Here is a 22,929-nt window from a genome sequence, read left to right as displayed (position 1 = left end):
AGGTCCCACCGAGATTTGAACTCGGATCGCTGGATTCAAAGTCCAGAGTGCTAACCATTACACCATGGGACCTGATAGCTCCTGCTCTCGTACGAAGTAACTTAGGTCATTTACATGTGATCTTGAAGCGTTTAAAGATAATGATCTGCAGGCAAACTTGCAAGAATACCAGTAACCGCAGGAAAGCCAGCTAGGTGACTTTACGCGATAACGTGTTTGTCGGTATGTCTGACAGTTATGACTTCAGCTGAACATGGAACACGCGCTTTTATTAGACTAACTGTCTGACTTATCTTAATTTGTTATTCAAAATAACGATTTCGAATATATTTTTTACCTACATCACACTACAACTTTCGTTTTCTAACAGATTTAGCTAGTGGAGGTAGCCTATTTTGTTGATTCGTTCCTGTCTCTACTTACCAGGATTACCTATCAGGGATCCACTTACTGCCCTGTGTTAGCGTGTGCAGCTCTTGCAAGTAGATATACTTACATAGGGTAATGCAATGCAGACCTTAATCTTAAGTGCAAATCAGAAATTCCTTAAAACCAGACAATTGTAAAGCTCTAGATATTATTTCACTGTTATGCATTTCGACCTGTAATGTGTGCTTTGATCAAAGGAAACGGCAGGACTCCGGGTACAGGCCTTGCTACATTTTGGTACGTACAGTTGCTGTGTTCTAACAGTTGGCTACTTGGTTTCAGGTAGGTAAAACCGGTTGGATACTAGCGTATTTTTTACTGCATAGTTTTGAGGAGATTTTAGATTTTTTATCATGTATATTGTTGAGCAGTATATTTTCTAACAACATAAAAGCGCGTTATTTTGGTCTGTTGATTATTTGCAGACGTGTTTGAATGGCGCTAACAAAAAGAAAAAGAAAAAAAAAACATTTTCACGCCCCCGTTTTTCTCCAAATTGCTCAAAGTATCTGACCAATGAGACGTTCGCACGATATCAGCTGAGACTTGAGGTTCACTGGCTTGTTGTGAATGTGAATAGTTAAAATGGATTCAGATACGTTTATCTTGGCTTATTCATTCGAATATAATAGGATGAACGCAGCCAGTGTCATGGCACTCACAAACCATATGTTTCATGTGTCCCTTACACACGCACATGCGAGTCCAAACCAGTGAGTATAAAGCACCAGTGAGGCAGACCAGCGAAACTAAACTCCGGTCCCGGAGGCCCCGCAGCCCATGACGCATTCCAGCTCTCTGTAATCCACCCAAAGCATCTGAATTGGAGAGGCGAGCTAAATTGGTACAGTCAAGGCAAAGCTTATTTGAATCAGGCACTGTCGGTTGAATCAAACACAGTTGTTGCTACACTAGCCCAAGCGGAAAGCCTGTGGTGGCTCTGATCCTTGGAGACGGGGTGGAGAAAGGTTCTGCTAGTGACTTAACTGAACCCTCTTCTTTTCACTAAGAACTCCAGCACATGGATCGCACACTGGTGCACGGGAATGGAGAAATCGAGCGCTGGCGTGATGGCTTCTACAGCAAAGTCACCATTATTATTCCTGACTTGGTCATCAAGGCCAATGAGAAATGGGTAGCACGAGCATATTAGATTTACTTCAACCTCTTGGTTCTTTAGAGAAACCAACATTGGGGACATTGTACTGTTAGATTATTAATATTTTAACCTCGTGCACTCAGCGACAGTACTCTAAAATACATGATGAGAATAAAGCTTCGGCCCATTCTGTGATGTATATGTAAAAATATTATGACAGCTTTTCTCATGGCATAAGAAATTTAGAGTGCTCTCGGCGGACTCTTTAATTATTCATGTCCGGTTCCCGGGATGATCTCATCAGAAGCAACTTGTCCAGCAATGTGTGGTTGTGAGGGCATGTATAATGCATGCAAATGTTTTGACGCTGAAAATGGAGAAATCTCTGTCAGTGTTGTGACGTCGGCTGCCCAGCCAAAACACAGAGACGTAGCTGCTTTTGAAGATGGACCGCACACGAGGGAGCTGAAGTGGATGCCCTTGTGCTGCACGGCAGCGACCTTGCCTTCTTCCCCGTCTTGCGGGCGCTAGCGGTATTGTATTGGCACTAGCCAACGGATGGTCGGTGAGTAGCTGAAAAGAGTCTCTGGGTAGACTTACATTTCACTGTGAAACACTGGATTAAATGAGTGCTAACACCAACTCGTGGGTGTATTCGGAAGGGTCTGTGACGAACACTCAGTAAAAAAAAACGTTAATATTTTACATTTCAAATACACAGACCAACTGTCTTCTACAGTGCCTTGCTCTTTGTAAACAGCACTGGTGTAGCTTTTTATAATATCCTTTTTTGGAATACACTCAGGAGCCTATCCCTCAGTACTATAATTTTTTTTAATGATAAGTTCAGTCCTGGGACCAGATGCATTTTATGCAGAGCACGCACTTGGCTTTCAGTGCAACGGGATAATGCTAGCAATGACCTATTCACACCTTGGAGGTATAGACAACTCTGGATTCATTCTCATGCTGTTTTTGCTGCTCTAATAAATTACCACAAGAGGGCGATAGAGTTATGCACCTGGGCCTTGGCATTCATTTTCAAAGTTACTTTCAAATCTTTCAGTTTAATCAAATGCTGAATGTGATTGCTTTTGTATCTGTGACAAATATATTTATTATTTCATTGTATGACGTTTTTAGCTATGTGCTGCCTAATATTCATAATGCAGCTTAGAAGATTTTGAAAACAAATGCACTGAAGCTTCACACAGACATCATTAAATTTAGATTGTTGATCGACAGCAGTTAACTGATTACAACTTGAGTTGGGAACAGTCGTTTGACATCTTATCCAAACTAGGCCAGCAGAAGCCAGCGGTTTTGAGTTGTCCTGCACAGTCCTGCACTTGTGTTCTCAGGTTTCTTGTCAAACACTGAAACAAAAGAATAACTTTAAAAAAAATTGTTGAACAATAATTCATATAAAATACCACTCCAGTGTTTATTATAAGGGCTTGTATAAACCAACAAAAGCTGTAATAACCTCAAAAATAAATGGAATTCATAATTATTTGGCATTTGTATTCATTTTTTGAGGAAGTTTGTCTGTGGGCCTGTTTATCTCACTGCTTATCTTTGCAGGACCTGCAGGAAACTTACTTGAAATGGTTTAGGTTTAAGCTAGCAAGACAAAGAACGCTTACTCAGCATTTCAGGACACAAAGCGACATCAAAAGTGGAACCGTCGCCTTGACGGTCTCTGACCAGAGCTAATCTCATTTAAGCTAAGGCTCCTATTAGTGTTAATCTCAATTTTAGTGTAATTGGTGTTTCGGACACCACGGGCTAATCCAGCCAGGTCTTGAGAGAGGTCTTTGCGGTTTGCTTGTATTCCCTGGGCACTTGCGCATAAGGGGTGATGCACCTGACTGCCATCCCATTCTGCCTGGTCCGTCATCCCACATGAGCACAGAGACACTTGGGAAAGATGAAGTAAATGCCATTGTCATACACATTGCAATACATCTTACTTATAAAAGCGGTTGTTGGTGGTATGGAGAATGGTATGGAGAGGTTTTTAAATGCAGTCTTCAGCATGTCGGTTGGTTGTTGCTGATTGTTAGTTGGTGGTTGTTTCTGTTTCTTTGTTAGGTGATGGTTGGGTTTGGCTAGTTTTTGCTGTTTCTCGGTTGGTTGTTGCTGGTTGAATGTTGGTTGGTTGTTTCTGGTTGATTTTTGATTGTTGTTAGTGGTTCTTCCTCATTGTTAGTTGAGTATTGGCTGATTTATGCTTGCGATTGCAAGTTTGCTGATTCTTGCTGGTTGATAGTTGTTTTTTACTGGTTGTTAGTTTGCTGTTGGTTAGTTGTTGTGGGCTGTTGGCTTTGTTTGGGATCGGCTGGCATTCAGTGGTTTTGTCACTCATAAACTGTGCTGAAAATCCCAGATGTTCCAGAGCCTACCGAAATATGAAAGGGAGTACCCAAATGCTCCTGGTAACCGCTGCGCGAGAACAAGCCCGTGGCGCGGGAGCAGGCGCGGTCTCCGACGGGTCGAGAACACGCCGGGTCCTCGGCAGAGCGAGCGGCAGATAGACGTTGGCGGCGTCGGCTGGTCGGGGAACACAGCTTGCGTTAGCGCGCGGCACGCGAAGGAGTCGCTTAATCGCCACTTAAACGCCTCCGGGGGGAAGAGCGTTCCAAATGAAGCCCTTCATGCGGGCGACGCGATGCAGATGAGACCCTGTGAGAGCTGGACATCCCAGGAGTCTCCTAAACTCCCCTTTTACCTGCTACTTACCGCAGCTAATGTGTGATCAGCGCTAACTAAACACCTTCACCAGACTCCCCCTCCACCCCCCCATAACCCATCATTAATTCCAAGTGGCAGTTATATTTCTGAGTTTGAATGATAATGGCTGGGTAAACTGCTAATCTTTCAGACCTTTTAGCAGTTTTAGGCCGACTCTGACTCTCTCTCTCTGTCTCTCTGGCTGCACAAGTCTGCAAGCTCTTTATTCTCTATCTCTGTCTTTCTCTCTCTCCCTTTCTCACCCTCCCTTTCTCCGTCTCTCTGATCCCACTCTTTTTCTCTGCTATCTCTTTCTCTCTCCCTGTCTAGCCTCAGGTGTGTACACTGCCCTCTTCCATCAAATGGACAAAAGAAAAACGTCATTTATGAAGCATTTTAAGCTACAGTGTAAAGTTGTAAAAGCAAGGAATCCCAGCAATGTTAAGCCAGGTCAAGGTCAAGCAAAAACAAATAGCAACTGCAGTGTGGCTGTTGGACCTCAGGTACATTTCAGTGCATTTTTAGGAGGCAGGTACATTTCAGTGCATTTTTAGGAGTGCAGGTTTATTTCAGTGCATTTTTAGGAGTGCAGGTATATTTCAGTGCATTTTGGTAGGGCCGGTATAATTCAGTGCATTTTTAGGAATGCAGGTACATGTCTGTGAATTTTTAGGAGGCAGGTACATTTCATTGCATCCTTAGGAGGCAGGTACATTTCAGTGCATTTTTAGGAGTGCAGGTTTATTTCAGTGCATTTTAAGGAGTGCGGGTATAATTCAGTGCATTTTTAGGAGGCAGGTATATTTCAGTGCATTTTTGGAAGTGCAGGTATACTCCTGTGCAGGGATGTCCAATCTTATCCGAAAAGGGCCGATGTGGGTGCAGGTTTTTGTTCTAACCCAGCACAAAGATGCCTGATTCTCTAGGTCTTGATTGAAGACCACAACCAGTTAATTGATGAATGAGATGTCGCCGTGCTGGGTTGAAATTGGATCGCGCTGTTGCAGAAAGGCCGAGCCACGGTTTGGTAAACCCCAGTTTTCGGAAACCACCAGGACTTTAATGTCGGGATTAAGGAATCCCCCTCTCCTTTTCCGCAGCTCACAGGTAATGCTGACTCAGGAACCGGTTGATTCGCGGTTTGCCGGTGTCCCTTGCCTGCGTCGTGTAGCGGTATCGTGGAGAGAGGTTCGCCCGTTGGATGGTGCCGACGCCCGGGGGGGTGTACGGCGGTAGGCGGAGCCGCGTGCGAACGGGACGGAGCGGTGCAGCGGTACCGGACGCAGGGGTCGCAGCGCGGCACAGGGGTCGCAGCGCGGCGCAGGCGGGATCGCGCTCAGGGCCACGGAGCGCTTTTCGCGGTAATTACGTAAGCGGCCCCGGGCTGGCGTGCCAGCAAGCGGCCGTGATGCCGCCGGAGGACACTGGCGGAGAAAGAAAACCGCCGCCGGACGACCGCGGCACGGCTGCTCGACGAGCCAAATGCGCCGCACGCCATCCTCGGGGCGGGGGGGCCAAGGGCCCCCCGGAGCCAAACGCGCCGCACGCCATCCTCGGGGCGGGGGGGCCGAGGGGCCCCGGAGCCTCGCGCCGCACGCTCGCCGTCCCGAGCCGAAGGATGGCCGCGCGTCCGCGCCGAGCTTTGCGAAAAGCGCTCTGACCAATGGGGAGAGGCCCTGGACATGGAGAACTCGAAAATGCTGATGGCTTCATATCGTGTCCTCATATTATGTGATTAAGGTCCTTCTTGTTTTTTTCCCCTGTTCATCCCTCCTGGCAGTTTTTGGCAGTTAGCAGAGCCAAGCTTGGCAGGGACGTGTATAATTAGCTAAGTATAACCCTGGCAAAAGACTTGAATGGAAAATGCTGCCAGATATATATTTTTTTAAATATGTAAATAAGACCACGCTCGCTCCTCAGTTGACATCGAGAGTCGCTCTCTGCGCTCGCTTCTTGTCGCCACTCTCGGACTCCCTCCTCCGACGCCCCCCCCCCCCCCCCCCCCCCCCCGCCCCCCCAACCAGTCAGGCCGAGGCAGGAGGAGGTGAATTCCAAGCAGCTTAAGAGCTGGATCCTCTGGCCGCTCTAAAGGGCAGAGTCACAGGGGTAGGGCCCTATTGTTCTCTCCCTGGGTAAACTGAGGGGAACCGGCCTCCACTGTCGGACAAAAAATAGCCTGCGCTGAGCCGGGTTCCTGTTGGGACGTGACCGGCGACCGACCGGCGAAGGGGAAATCTCCAGCGATGGGGTAGGGCTCAAGACCAGCCGGTGGGTCCCGAGGCAGCTCTACCTCCCGTCCATCCAACCTGGGTGAAATACTTTATTTTACTTGAACCCTTTAGACATCTGTAATATCCCTGATCCAGATAACTGAATAAATATTTATTTTCATTAATATTCAGAACAGAATTCCTCTTTGGTATGATTTCTTAGGTACGTTTTGGCTCATCTCGTTTTTTTATTTGACAATTCTCAGGGGTCTACAGGAGTATCTTCCTTTTTTTCTGGTCATCTAAAGTGTTAAATGTTTCAAATAATTTGAAAACAATAAGAATTCATAATTTGACTCGGCTCTGCTTTCAATTAGGCGATGGCGATATCAATCTTGCCTCTTAAAAATGAATGAAAAACTGAAAGAATAATTATGACCTCACCCTGTTTACAGTAATAAAAGGCTGCAGATATGCTTTCCCTTTTTGGCTGTGAGGGACAGAAATGAAGGATGGATAAAAATATTGGCCATACGTTGCTGTGCTGTGAATTTTCTGTCAATCCGTCTTTGACAGGTGAGCAATACAGTCCTACAGTACCATACCAAGTGTACCACACAGTGAACACAATGCAATGAGATTACCTGTTTTTCTGGAATACAATATTCACTAAGGATACATTATAGGGTTGTATCAGTATTGGGCAATAATAGCTGAAGTATGAACTTATCACTCAGCCGATAAGCTAAGATTATGGCACGTACTAGAGAGGCAGTGCATTTGATGTGTCACTGATGTCGTGGAAATGTTGTGCTCAAAGCAACCTTATCAAAGTCAACTGAACTTCCGTTTATTTATTATTTGTTATTTATTTCCCTTTTGAAAGCAAAGGTATACAGAGACTCTGTATCTCTCTAGACTTATGCTCTGTACTTTAATCATAAAGTAAACAGGTTGAAATTTTGTTATGCAAAAAGAACCTGGCACATTGTTCCTTCACAGGTTCATGTCTCTGTCCACCATCTTGTTCCCTGAATGCTGAAAAGTTTACATATGCACTAGCATGTAAAACAGGGTGCTACCGCCATGGGCCAATAGTGCCAGCCAAATATTGGTCATTGACATTAGCCCAGAATTTCCCATACCATGTACCCCTAGTATTCACTGTACTAGATTTCATTACTTCACTGACTGGAAAACAGTATTCATACCACAGGGTATTTCACTACTTGAGCTGGAACACAGTTTTCACAGCACTGATGATTTAACTATTTCAGTGTATATTCTTCATTTTTGTGATGTCAGGAGGGTGAATAAAGCACTTGAGGCTTGGGAAGTCATGGACTGAGCCCCCCCCCCCCCCCTTCCCTCTCCACAAATTCCATGGGAGGCGATCACATGCTGAAAGTGCACATTGACCCCTACATGTACTGCGGGTTAGTATTTGTGTTCTGAAGTGATCCACATTGTGTTGCACGTGTTTTTCCCTTCCTTATCGCTCCAGGAGTAGGCGAATGGGCACATGGGCTTGGGGGGGGGGTTGGACTGTTTTTTTTGCAACATGTGACATTGATCAGCGATGGACAAGTGGTGATGACGTGCCTCTTAACCTGATCTGAATTTCAATTTCTCTTTCTCTCCCCTCTCTCGCTGTCTCTCTGCCCCCCTCCCCCATCTTGTCTTCGTCCCCTCTTTCTGAAAGACACAAATATGCACCCTTCTGTGCTGTGATCATTTTGAGACTGAACCGCGGTGCTTTTCAAACACAGTATCAGCTCTTGGTGTAAGCGGCCTTCTGTGTTGCTCTTTATGATGAGCCTCCATATCTTATCGGCGGAGTCTGGTTGACCTATAAATAAGTCCTCTATAGCTGTAGATGTTTTCGAACGTGCTTATCTGTGATACAGTGATATATTGCCATGCCCCTGGCACTGCTGTTGATGTAGTATTGCTGGGTCAAAGTGTAGCTGATTGAATGACTTTGTGAGCTTTCAGGAAAACACACACAAAAAAGAAGAGGGCGGAGAATGTGGGTGTGGCCGATGACATCGCTTGCGTTGACGATGCTGAGGAGTCAGGCAGTGGATTAATCACACGCTATTTGAAAAAACACAAGGCTATCACCGTGCTCTTCTCCCTGCTGCTCATTCAGTGGGGACCTTAAATGTCCCAGACTCTCTCGCCAACGCTCTCGCATTCATCGGACGCGCTCGTTACGCCCCGTTCTTTCGCCGGGTCGATCTGTTTCTCTTCGTGAGAAAGGGCAGGGCCACACCGGAGAACTAGGCTGCTGTGGCTGTCTGTAGGCTGATTTTATAACACAGACAGCAGCTACTGCATGTTTTTGTGGGACAGCCGTGTCGGACGGGAAGCTGGGCTACCGCGGAGCACCTTGAAACCTCTTTAAGTCCAGTGCTTCCATTGGCTGACCCTGAGGAAAATCTGAGACTCCACGGCACAATCATCAGTTTCATTGGATACCTCCCACACACATACTGTACACACACACACACACACACACTGAATACCTCCAACATACACACACACACACGCTGAATACCTCCAACACACACACACACACCCTGAATACCTCCAACATACACACACACCCTGAATATCTCCAACACACACACACACACACACTGAATACCTCCAACACACACACAGACACACACACTCAATGCCTCTAACACACACACACACACACATACACATGCACACACACACTCAATACCACCAACAAACACACACTGAATACCTCCAACACACACACACACACGCTCAGAACCTCCAGCACACACACAGGCTCAATACCTCCAATCGACATGCCTGCTCAATACAATGGAAGCTACTGTCAGCAGATATTTAACGGTAGTGCCAAATGCACTCCAGCACTGGTGGAAAAGGGGAAATGCAGGCCTCACCAAGCAGCTTTCACATATTAGAAGTGTGATGGCTCTGGTACTTCACTTGAAAAAAATTTCCAAAAAACCATCCTTGCCTAGGCTGTGACATTAGGTAACTACCGTAGTGGGGTAAAGTTAACAATGTCCTGCCAAGGCGGAGCAGAGACCCTAGACAGCTGAAGCTCCTCTACTGCACAGGTGATTCCCTCGCCACCCCCGCCCCCCCCCCCCCCCCCCCCCCCCTTCCCCCAGGTGCCCCACAGATGAACAGTCTCCCCAATGGCAAGTTATCACCACACAGCTGAGCCATCATCAGACAGACAGATCCTCAACTGACCTTATGTCTTGATCACTGTTAATATCCATTTTATAGCTTCAGGACAATATTTGACCGTTTTCCAGCAGGAGGAGGAATCGCCATCTCTCTGGTGGCTTCTACTCCAGTAAATCTGAATACCAGTAAATGTCCGTTTCAGTTTGCTCAGAAAATCAAGCATCCATTTCACTTAAATTCGGTTTTATTTGTAGAACGCTTTTTTACAGAAGGCATTGTCACAAAGCAGCTTCACAGAGATCCGGGCTTGTACCCCCCAAGAGCACGCCTAGGGCAACAGTGGCAAGGAAGAACTGCCTGGCTGCTAATAGGAAGAAACCTGGAGCAGAACCTGACTCAGATGGGAGAGCCCATCTGCTGCTGGCTGGCACCGGTTGATTGGAAAAAGGCTGATTACATAATACATGAATAATAAAGAGAAAAATGTCCATACGTAAATGTCAATGACAATATGTAATTGAAGCTGGGCAAGGATGAATCTATTCATGCGTTGAGACGAGTTGGAAAGCCAACAGGTGCTACTGTCTGGCAGGGCACAGGCCTGGAGCTGGAGCTGAACCAACCTCTTCTGGCGGAGGGTGCTCAGTCGGTCTTATGGCTACCGCTCCGGGCAGTTTGGAAAATGAGGCGAAAAAAAATATTATAATTAGGCAGCCCAGATATGTTGGTGGCCCAAGCAGGAGAGATAGAGGTGCTTGTGTGTAATTAGGAAAAGCCCCAGCATAATAAAGCTATGGCAGCATAGTTAGAGGAACATAGGTAAACAGCCAACACAGTCATAAGGGCAGCCGTGAGACAGTCACCACCGGACCATGCCTATCAAATACATCGTTTCCCTCAACAGTGCGCTTGGACAGGAAGCCTTCGAATACCAGCAAGAACCGGACCCTTTAGATGCGAGTTACAAATCTCTGTGGAACATATGATAATCAACACAAAAGAAATGCATTCCCCTAGTCTACCCATGCTTTTCATTTTACCAATGCTTCAGCATCACATGTCTTCATCAGGGTTAGATGTCTTTATGCCGTGTGGAAGGCAGGTCACATTGAAATGCTAGTGCAATAACGAGCAGGGTTAGAGAGGAGTGTCCGACTAAGACAGAAAAGAAACTAAAAGCGTGAGCACTTTCAGTTTCTTGTCATGTTCACACAAGTTGCTCGAGTTCTCTGGTACCTGTCATGTTGGGCAGATCGTGTTGCAGATTTTTTTTTGGGTTTTGAAGTCTAGACTGCGAAGCGCTATAATAGCTGTTGGAGCAGTGTCCGCTCTACCCTTTCTATGGCTTGATCCAGGATAAACTATCAAATAAGAAGCAGACAATATGTCACGCTAGGAACATGTAATGCAATATAATCTTTACAAACCATGAACTGCACAATATGTGTTGGGTGTTACACTTATGTTCGTACTGCACATTTCAGCCAGTTGTGTTTTGAAATGCTTCAGTCAGTTGCACTGAAGTACCTCTGAGCCACTCAGAGAAATTATTCAATATTTATAACATAATATCGTAAAGCAGGTTGTGAATATTAAACATTCTAACCATAGTCCACATAAGATTGTAGACAATACAAATCTGTTTTGGTTATTGTAGGAATAATCACATATTATTTGTTTTTTAAATTGTTCTTGAAATTGTGTGGCATGGTCCAGAGAGAGACTCTCAGCCTTCTCTATTCTATGATCCTGTCTCTATCTGGAACTCTCTGCTTTCCCCGTCTGGAAGAAGTGAAAAAATAGAGGAAGAGGCTTTCTTTTTTCAGAAAGTTCTTGAAATATATGGTCATACTGCACTGGAACCTGAAGTGGCATCGTTTTTGTGTGTAATTGCATGAGATTTTTGTCTGTGTTTGGGGGGAGGAGAGAGGTTTAAAATGTACTTTTTGAGCTGGACTGAGATATTAAAGCTGAAGGTGGAGTGTTGGGTAACAGAAGATCTTAGCTGTTTTTTTTTTGGGGGGTGGGGTGGGTGGGGGGGTGGCGGGGTGGGGGCTGTGCTGATTATGGAAACAGCAATAGAACTTTCAATGTTGGTTTCAGTTCACATGCATCTTTAGGAAATCCCCTCTCTTTCAAAGGGGCTGCACCTCGCAGAGTTTCTCATTGTATCCTCTGACTATAGAGGAACTGGGGCACATCTGGGCATGGGCAGTGCTGCTCGGAGTGGCCGGGGAGGAAGGAGGGGCCGGCAGGGAGAACGCCAGAGAAAGAAAAAAAGAAAGAAAAAAGGTCTCTCTCTCCTCTCCTCTGTGAAGTGGGTTTTTACCATGGACACACCCCCACTACTGAAGGCACAAAGCACACACAATAGCTGAGATTCCAGTACATGCACACATACAGACACGAGCACACACACATACACAAAATGGAACAATGTGCACACAGACTAGTAAGAAATAATAATTATATTAATTCTATTTCTTTCTAAATTTTCTTTCTAATTACTCATAAAGACGGTAGCAATCATTTAATGCAGGAAAATTAGCATACCAATATGTGAACTATTATTTTATTACTAGTTCTTAGCCTGCCCTTCATTCAGATTGATGAGCAGCAAAACTGGACTTTTTGCAATGTTTTGTTAATTATGAAGTTTTTAAATACGGTAATCATTAATGACATTATGGTTTATTACTTCAGAATTCAAATATACAGTCTCATATATTACATAGAACACGCTTACGTTATAGTCCTCAAACACGCACACACACACAACATGTTGCCATGTACACAGGCACAGGTATGTAAATGGACACGCTGTCCACACAATGGCACTTATAAATACCGGAACACAAAGACACATGCACACTAAGCGCACACATGAACCCCCACTGAGAAACAAACACTGGATATAGAAGAAACCTGGGGCCTCTCACAGCTAAACACACACAGACACACGCATGCATGTGAAGACAAATATAGCCCCTCGCGGGGCCCCGCCCACGGAGTAGCACTCTGGGAGGAATGAGCACGATGGGGTCCCGTGCTCTGGGAGGCACATGGAGGTCAGAGGAAGCACTTCTGCACAGGCCATGTGACTTAGCAATGGCATCCTATTGGCTGACATGACAGCATGGGATTACAGTGTTCCTCCTCCCATGATCCATTTACAGCAATCCACATATTTATATTAATGCCTTCTGCTGAAAAAAAAGATGACTGACAGCACTTGCAGAGACAAAGGACTCTTTCATCAGAGATTTTTTCCCCCATTCTGCATCAGACATGTTAATAACTTCAAATTAATTTATAAAATAATAATTCACAGCTGTTAATGGGATAAATAATATTTATTATCTGTACATGTAAAAGAGAATTTGCATATCATATGCTATATATTTGCCCTTCATTTAAGTAATCTGTGCCGTGCACCTGGCATTGACCTTCACCAACCTTTTTTATGGAGCAAACATTAGTCCAATGAGCACAGACATCACTCACGTGACTTATTAAGCACATACCTCACATCCTCGTTCTACAAAATGTATAACCTGGACCTGTGATATGTTTATAGAATGAACTATAAACATATCACATTTAAATGCTACAAATAATAATAATACTAGAGGGCCACGGTCTGGTGCACAAATTTAAGTTTTATCCACTGAAATAGCTAAAATGTCACTTTCACTCACTGGCAAACGGGAAGAGCCTCAGGACCTCATTCCGTGCCGCCACTGCGTTTAACGTGTTCTGGTCCTGCCTGTCAAATTCAAAGAGAAAGGGGGATGTTCTTATGCTTCCATAAAATAGCCATTACAACATCTTTGTGCGGGGCTACTAAATATAATTCTGTTTAAAGCCGCAATAGAGCTGTGTTTTGCGCAATTTTCAACGGTCCACGACACGCACTGTTTATATCCAGAGCACATATCCAGGGCGAATTACTAAGCTTATATATTATCCCTTAATTTACGGAGGCTATTCAAGGTTAGCGCCCCTCTTAAGGACACCAAAGCATTTTTCTCACCCAGGACGGGAATATATATCAGGCCCGGCTCCCAAACAATTACCACTCCGCATGATGAAATTTGATATTAGTCATAGTCTCGTTGACAGACAGTTGCGCGGCAGATGTTCCACTCTTCAATACGTGCAGAATGTAGATTTACTAGCCAGAAGCACAGAGCTTCTGTTAGGCTATTCATCGTTTCCGCAGCATATTTTTCCCCGCATCAAAATTTCCAAGTAATAAAGGTAGCCTAACGATGATAATGACTGACCAGTGTTGCTTGGAAGTTCAGAGGACTGTCCGGACGCTATAGTACCCAATTCGTTGCGAGAATGTAGGCTACATATCAACTTCTACCATTTGTGAAACAATAACACTGCACTGGTGGAATTGCCGCGTTAGCCTCGCTGTTGAACTGCAATCCGAATTTCAGAAATACAGCAGATTTTTAGATATGGATTTTAATTTTACCATTTTTAGTTTTGCCAGCTTTTTGGATCTACCTATGTAAGGTAGCAACGAATATAGCGTTGATAGCTTAATAAAATGTACATTTTTATAATAAACGTTTCATCTATTCTTCAGATAAGTGTTCAACTCGCGCCCACTTCACTGGATCCAGTTGTTTACCTCTCGTTACCTCTGACGTCATGACACACCCCTGTTTAGGAGAGGGAGTTGTCCCGTATGTTACGTACAAGCGTTAGATTTGACCAATCATGGTGTAGGTAACGTACACGTTAACCAATCATCAACAGAGTAATCTCTCAGCCAAGCAATGATTGGGGTTTGCAAAACGTAGTGAAATGAGGGTTGTGTTTTTCTGCCAAGGTCTGGGCGGGACCAAGAAGAAGTGGTGTCTAGCTGCCTAGCTAGCTATCTATTTAGGGTTGGCAGGAGAAAATAGCTCTTCGTCCTGACTAACGTGAGTTCTTAAACTAGCCTTTTCCTTTTTTAAATTGCGTTACTATGGGTATTATTTTTACTTGTATAAAATGCAGTCTTTGATGAACATTTGCGAGTTTGATTTTGTTATGAAAAGCGCTAGCACTAACATGAAGCCAGCTAGCTCTCTTGTTCAGGTAGCTTTGTTGGCTAACTAACTCGCTAGCTAATCTTAGCTAAACTAAAAAAAATATTGTTGACTATATTTGCTAGTCTAGCTCTGTTAATATTGTCAGCAGACTAAAATATATGTATAAAAATATAAAATGTATGTGATCACCGACTGACAATGTAGTAGCTAGCTAAAGCATGCGGTAAAATAAACAGAAGACAGGCTGAAGTTGGCCCTGATTAAAAACTTGCTTCAGTTGGGTAACCCGTGTTGTGTTGGTATGACGAGGAGCTAGCCAATATTAGCTATCTGGTGCTAGCCTTTGCGAAGACATGGTTAGCTAGGTAATCCGCTCTTTTGGCTTCTCAACGTGCTTGCCAGCCACGACAACAGAAACTTAGTACATCAGGCAATCTAACACGGACGGGCGCATATTTTCACTGATTAACTACGAAGTGTCACTGGATATGCACCGACGTCTACAACTTAAAAAATAGTTTTCTGAACTTGCTTCGAGCTACGTTGGCCAGAAGAAGGGCGGCAGCTAGCTGTGGTTTTAGTCTGCGTTGTCTCGGCTGCTAATGCAGTTTCTGTATCCAGTTTTAGAGTACATTAGTCGCGTGACTCGGTGGATAGCTTCGCTACCTTGCTTTACTTACATAGGTCGCTGTAACAATGCACTACATATGGTTGCTAGTTGACCTTAACACTTTTCAAGTTGGCTGTCTAACCAAAAATAGTTTAAACGGGATGTAGCCAGACAGATCACAATGTCCAGTTGGCTTAGTCATGTTAAGATAAGCTGTACAAAAACGTCTGGCTTAGCTAACGTTAGTTCACATTTTGTTTTCTTGACAGATCTTGCGAGGAGGGACACCCGTGAACCAAAATAGGATTCCGGCGCGTATCCAGCTGCTAAACTGTTGATTTTCGAGAGTGCGATCTGACTGCAAGTTCAGTATTATTTTCTTGATAACTTCAAGGTGATGACACACCAGGTAAGTTAATATTAAGATACGCTTACTAACTACAATTAAAATACCCAAGTGCTGTGATTTATATTGTCAATGAGATAAACCTTTGTCGCCAGATTGCTCTAGAAATAAATCATGATGCTTGCTGCTTACTTGCTTACTTGCTTCATGTAACCACCTATTTAAGGTTATACTATTTGAATTGTATAGTTAACTTTAGGTCGACGCTTTGTTTATTATATATATTGCATTCCTCAGACCTTTTTTGGGGGAACAAATTATTTAATTATTTACACATGATATCTACATTTCTAGATAGGATAGGCCTACTTTGCAGTAGTGATACTTTGCAGGGATTATTATTTTATTTAATTAAAAAATATATTATTACGCTGTAATCGTCTCAAAGCTTGTAAAAATATTCATTGTTTTACGCATAGAACGCTGTACACATACAGATGTTATTTGCTAAAGTTACTGTAGCTGTGTCCAGAATGTTCTGGGTGATTTTTGAAGTGTACTCTTATGTGCTAACGCTTTCCAAATATCTTTCAGGTAGCTTAGTGTTGATGTGATTACAATTTTACCGTAGAGTGGGCTCGTTAAAAAGTAAATGTTTACTGCTAAATTGGCAACTTAGACCCAGCTATCGTCGCATTGTATGCGTTGCTGTAGACGTTGAAACACAATCGCGTGTCTTCTGCACAATATCAGGAAATGGCAGAAAATGTTTTCAGCACTGTAATGCCATGATACTTTCCGCGTTAGATGAGCTAGTTATGCCCGAGCATCACTACATTGCTGACAGAACTGAGTGGACCTTATATTTTTGTTTGCCAAATAATACACACACACACACACACACACACCCACACCCACAGTCTTGCCTCAGTTGGCTGTCCTTTCCGACATTCACAGTCGGCAACTGAGTCTGCTCTGATATGTACAATACAGGCCCATAAAGGACCGACTTGCAAATACCGTTTTATTAATTTGTTTATGATCATACGCGCATTCCCCAGCTTCAGAATAGTGCTCAGGTGAAGTTAATGATTTAGCCGCTTTGACCACAGTTTGAGGGTCAGTTCTTGATATCCCTGTGATTTGTCATAGTGAACTTTGTTCTGTTTGGCAGTGAATCAGTGCGTTATTTGATGATCAAAATTGCTCATTCACTCATGCCATTTCTCGATACGCGCCTTTTGTTTTACAATCAGTATTTTTAGTGCCGCATTTTTCAGATGAACGTTTTTCCCTGGCATAAATTAGTATATGACTGTGCAGAACGTTGTTTATAGGATCATGTGCTTTTTTTGGATAAGACGATCGATTCACCTCTTAACTTCTCATCCTCACAAAATAACGCAACAAACCCCGAGATTGAATACCGTACTTTATACACCGTCCTTGATCTATATTTAAACAGAAACCTCCGATTTGCGAACTTACAGCGTCTTTTATTTCTTCCGAATTTGTTTCAGTATAAACTCCGCTGGCCGTTGTTTCAATAGAGGGATCGAATGCCGTCGGTCGCATCTGGCGCAGTTCATAAAATTGTGGGGCAGAAAAGCACGGTCTTTAAGGCTAATGTACACCGCAGGCGGAGCGGCAGCGGCTTGAAGCCGCGCGTGCTACATCCGTCAGCGAAGCTACCCCTTGGTAGTGGGCGAGGTTATCTACTCCAATGCCAGTGCCGCGCGGCTCGGGTGCCGACCTGCTGCCCGCGCAGTTTTACAGAGCACATGTTCTGCATTTAGCGTCTGCTGCGCAAAAGGGCATCGCGTTTGTACACATAGGTTTGCTGTAAAATGCTGGATATACATGATCTGATCTACATTGCATCCTTATATCGCTGCGTCCCCTGTTCCCTTCTATACTACTGGAGAACAGTTGACATTTTTATAAGCATATACAATATCGAAGAACAGGCCTTTTAATTTTCACGTTGTACAGGCAGGAATAAATCAAATTAAAACCTTGGAAGAAAGGCGGTGGTGTTTCCTACCAGGTTTTGTGGAGGGGGGGGGGGGGGGGGGGGACCAAAAATACACGGCATAGATGCTGATGAAATGAGGTAGCTTCAGAGTAAAGGGGAGAAGCGCCACTACAGTTTGTGAGCTGGAAATAGTCGACTATTAGTAGTTGACTGGAAACTAAGCTGTTGCTCCCAGCCCATTTGATTACCTCTCAAGGGCTGTTGGACAGCATAAGACAATCTGCACAGCATTAAAACGGCAGATTCTTATTTCTGAAGATATACCATTTTTTTGTCAAAAGCGTTTTCCTCTAGCCTTGCTTTTGTTATTCAAAGCTTGGGTGTTACCAGGGCACTTTATACTTTGAAGATAAACGTTTTGTCCTTGTGATGATTAAACTGCTTTGATTTGGACTCTGATCCTTTAATGTGCTTGACGTGAATGCAGAGAACGTACCATGTGAGCCGAAAGCAGATTTCCGATGGATGTGTTCCAGCAATGTTTTCTTCTGCCTAGGCAAGCTAAAGTTCATAAGCTCACTGGGTGAACAGGGTCAGTAGGTCCCGAACCACTACTTGCTAACTATTTATCTTCCTGTCTATGTGGGTTTATTATATTGGGTGCTTGAAAGACTAATTTTATGTACATATTTCACAGAATGATGGTCTGAGGCAGCAGTCTGTTTTCTGAAGCAATAGTTAGTTTGGGGTGAGGCCTATTTTAACAAATGAATAACCTTCACAATTAAAACACTGTGGAGAGGACTGATAATTCTCAAAGAACAGGAGGGCACTTGAAGGCCTACCAGGGAGCGAGAGGCAGCTCTGAAAATAGCTCTACTTCCACCGTAGGGGGAGAATTAAATGCGAGAAAAATGTAGGGGGGGGAAGAGATTCAAGGGGCTGGCACGTCCGCAAAAGCGTTTGGCGGGACGTGTTTTTTAATGATAGGTTTGCCTCTCGTAAGTAATTTAGTGATTAAGAATAAATCTAATAAGCAACATCAATAGTGAAGTCACTGTTTCAGTATTTATGCACTCAAATTATGTCTTGCCTGTGGCTGGAGTGAAATACAGCCGCGTGTAAAAACGTGGCCTGCTGGGAAATCCTCCGGAGGATAAGCGCAGGAGGCGCGAGGCGAACTGGACCGGCGTAGCCGCGCAGACGGCCCGCCGTGCCGCTGTGCACGCGGGGCTAAATGAGCCGTCGCAGTCGCGCGATGTTTTCACCTGACGGCCTAGCAACGCGCGGCGGCCTGTGCGGGCAGGCACGAGCTCGGCCGCATTGTGGCGGCGAACAGTCGAAGGCAGCGATCGTGGTTGTATTTCACAACAAGGTCCCGAATCCCAGGAAACACAATGGCCTGAGGGTAGGTTTCTGCACCTCCCCGAGTTGTGTGGTGGGAGGGACATTGTGCTGAAGTGTTTGTTTGGTTTGTCGTGGTTGTTTGAGTGGGGAGAAAAAATAATAAAATTAGGTGGCTCGGCAGACAGAGATCAACAGGTAACTGCAGTAGCACAAGCAGGATAATTTTAATTAACTTCTGTTTTTATGTGTTATGAGTTAAATGTGATTTGCCTGTCTCTTTGGCGACTACAGAGAGACATGGAGAAACCACAGATGTCTGCTAGTAATGTAGCCCTGACTACTCGTAATGTGTGGCTAGTTATCTAACGTATGTAGATAAAGCAGATGTCTTGCATGTTGTAAGAGTATTCTCAGATTGCAGTCAGCGGGTGGTTTTCACATGTATTGTGTCATTTCCGTTATTTGTTTGTATGGGGGGCTCGTTGTTTATTCATTCAGAACGTGTGGCGCTTAAAGTTTTACTATAAATCACGGATTAGAGCCTCAATTGTGGATTTAGCAGTCCCAGGTTAAAATAGTATGGGTCTAAAATCACATTTAATTTCCTAATTCTAAATTAGAGTTAGTCAGATGCATTCTGTGCTCCTCTGTGTAATCTGGCCTCTGCTTCTCCGGGCTGTGAAATGGCAGGGTAACCACTGGAGATGAGAATCTTCTGGAAGTGTGGGTGGGTGGGTGGGTGGGAAGAAAATATGCCTACATTTTGTCAGTCTTGCAGTGCTCTGTTCTGCATCGACTTGACCACATTAAAAAGGTACGCAATTGCTTTTTAAAGAAGCAGGGTAAATTTAGTGTGCGCGAGTCCTGTGTTCTCTCCTGCAGGGCAGAAGCAGGAGATGTGCACTTGAGATGCAATTTAGCTCCAAAAGTCCGTGTGTGTAATTTTCCAATAAGGAAGCTCACATTTTTCCAGAAAAAACGGCACGGAATAGGTTGAGCTGTAAAAGACTGAGGATTAAGTGCCTTGGAAAAGGGAGGTTTCTTTTGATAATGGCCCTGTAATTATCTTCACTGTAATCAGTCTGTAAAAGAACAGTCTTGACTGTGTTTCAGCCCGACTCTGCAAGTCATTTCTGGAAGGTATGCTTCTGTAGTACTCTTCGCTCTACTGCGAGTGTGTGAGAGATGAGAGAGTATGTGTGTGAGAGTGAGGGAGAGATGTTGAAATGCAAATATGTGTGTGTATCAGAGTGTGTAAGAGTGTCAGAGAGGTGTTGTTGTACAAGTATGTGTGTGTGTGTGTGTCAGAGAGAGAGAGAGTGTCGGAGAGAGATGTCGTCGGAGTGCAGGCATGGTTTTTGAGTGTATGTGCGCGGGTGCCTGCATGTGCATGATAAGTAGCGCGAGTGTGCGCTCTCGTGAGAGCGGGAGACCGACGCCGGCGGAGGAGATTCCTGCACACGTGCAGGTTTCGACGGCCGGTGGCGGACGCCGTCCCGGAGTGTGGCGAATGCGGCGGTTATGCAGGCGCGATTATCGCGCTGGGTCGCAGCCGAGTGGCGAGAGACGGTGAACGGCCCCCCCGCCAGCGTGAGAACGGGGCCGTTCACCGGGCGATGGCTCCCGAGGGGAGCCGCACGTCACCCCCGCCGTTCCGCCGTTGGCGTCGCCCGCGCGGTACAGCGCCTTCAGCGAAGCCCTGCGACGGCTCTGCATCGGTCTCCGTTTCACTCTAAAGACGACTAATCGCTTCCTCGCAAGCTGAATGCTTTTCCCTTCTTCACATTTCTCGAACGGGAACGTCCAGTATGGACCCAAGGCGCTGGGGTGTTTATGGTAATTCCAGCCCCCCTGGTCTTTGGGAGTCCCTGGAGCGCGATAAAAGCGACGGCGGAGCGCAGCTGACTCGGACGCGCTGACGAGGCCCGGTTCAAAGTGTACAGGAAGCAGCCACATGGCCGGCTGTTTATCCAACTTTTCGGTTTGGAGGTCGGGGGCGGGGCAGAGCCCCGTGCTAAATTTGGGTCCTTTCGGAAAGTGAGAACATAAAAAGAAACCCGTGTTTGGGCTTTTGGGCGAGTGATGTGGTTTCACCTACCCTGGAACGTGGGCTGTTCCCACATACGGCAGCCAGCCGCTGGCCGGAAGACCTCTTCAGCTCATACGCTGGGTTTCCATGGTCACTTAAAGGTCCTTGAATATAAGAGTCACGGAAATTGCTCAAATTGACAAATGTGTGACTTTTCCACGACTCTTATATCCTGGAAAATATTTAGAGTCTAGAAGAGTTACACATTTGTCAGATTTCTCACTAAAAACTCAGTAGCACAAGTCAGTGTTCTGGCAGTGCTACCAAATTGGACATTGCACTTATTTGCACAGTGCCATGAAAAGGTATTTGCCTCCTTCCTGAAGTCGTCTATTATTCCTTATGTGTCGAGCTACAGATATCAGGTTTTTAGACAGAATGTAGCATTAGACAAAGGGAATTATTTCATTTATTTAATGAAAAAGTTATTAAACACCCATATCACCCTTGTGGAAAAGTAATTGCCCCCTTAAATTTAATTACTGGGGGCACCACATTTAGAAGGAATAACTGTAACCAAATGCTTCCTATAATTTGATATCTGTCTTTCACGTCGGTGTGGAGGAATTTTAGCCCACTCTTCTTTGCAGAACTGCTTTAATTCGGACAAATTTGTTTGTTTCTGAGCAGGATTTGCTTGTTTCAGGTCCTGCCCCAGCATCTCTATTGGGTTCAAGTCAGGACTTTGACTGGTCCACTCCAAAACTTTAATTTTGTTTCTTTTCAGCTGTTCAAATGTGGACTTGATTTTGTGTTTTGGATCATTGTCTTGCTGCATAACCCAATTATGCTCATGGACAGATGACCAGACATTCTCCTTAGGAATTTTCTGGTACAGAGTAGAATTCATGGTCCCATCAATAATGGCAAGTTGTACAGGTCTCCAGGCAGCAAAGCATCCGCACACCATCACACTACCACCACCATGTTTGACTGTTGGTAGGATGGCCTTACTGTATAATTCTGTATTTGCTTTATGTCAGACATAATGAGACTCATGTTGTCCAAAAAGTTCCACTTTTGACTCATCTGTCCATAGAACATTATCCCAAAAGGCTTTGGGATCGTCCAGGTGCTTTTTTTTTTTTTTTTGCAAATGTGAGATGAGCATTGATGTTTCTCTTGGTCAGATGTGGTTTTCAGCCTGCTACTCTCCCATGAATCTCATTTTTGCCCGGTCCCTTTCTTATTGTGGAGTCATGAACACTGACCTGTGCTGAGGCTTGAGAGGCCTGTAGTTCTTTCGGTGTTCTTCTGGGGTCTTTTGTGACTTCTTGTATGAGTTTTCACTGCGCTCTTGGAGACATTTTGGCAGACTGACCACTCCTGGGAAGATTCACCACTGTTCCAAGTGTTCTCCCTTTCGAGATAATAGATCTAACTGTGGTTTGTTGGAGTCCCAGAGCATTACAAATGGCTTTTTAGCCGTTTCCAAACATTCAACAACTTTCAACAACTTTTTTCTCATATCTTCTGGAATTTGTTTTGATCATGGCATAGTGTGCTTGTAGAAACTTTGTGATGGCTACTTCATTCTGATGGTAAGGTTCAAAATGAGTGAGGTTTAGATTCAACAGGGCTGGCTGCAATCAAACCTGGCTGTGTTCAGTCTGCAGAATCTAATTATCTATCAACTATCAAGTAGCTAAGGGGGGCAATTACTTTTTTGTATGGGTGGTATGGGTGTTTGATTATATTTTTCATTCAGTTTACTTTTAATTTTAAAAAATGTGTTTTGTGTTTAGTCCTTTTCCCTTTGCCTAATATTAGATTTTGTCTGAAACCAGCAGTACTAATATTATTATTGATAATAATAATAATGATGATAATAATAATAATAATAATGTAGGAAATCAGGAA

General features: G+C 44.5%; 1 protein-coding gene and 1 non-coding gene across 2 annotated transcripts in view; one reads left to right on the top strand and one right to left on the bottom strand.

Moving 5' to 3' along the window:
- trnaq-uug lies at window positions 1-72 on the bottom strand. The gene has a single exon. It is a non-coding gene; the product is annotated as a tRNA-Gln (tRNA).
- Window positions 73-14,458: 14,386 nt separating this feature from the next.
- Window positions 14,459-22,929, top strand: part of LOC118208312 (vitamin D3 receptor A) — a 47,696-nt gene continuing 39,225 nt past the window's right edge. The window contains exons 1-2 of the mRNA XM_035382867.1: window positions 14,459-14,591; window positions 15,582-15,721. The gene's annotated coding sequence lies outside the window, so the exon portion shown is untranslated. The remainder of the gene's footprint in view (window positions 14,592-15,581; window positions 15,722-22,929) is intronic.

The sequence above is a fragment of the Anguilla anguilla genome, chromosome 11, assembly GCF_013347855.1.
Source record: "Anguilla anguilla isolate fAngAng1 chromosome 11, fAngAng1.pri, whole genome shotgun sequence".
Lineage (NCBI taxonomy): Eukaryota > Metazoa > Chordata > Actinopteri > Anguilliformes > Anguillidae > Anguilla > Anguilla anguilla.
This window is presented reverse-complemented; position numbering and strand designations above follow the sequence as displayed.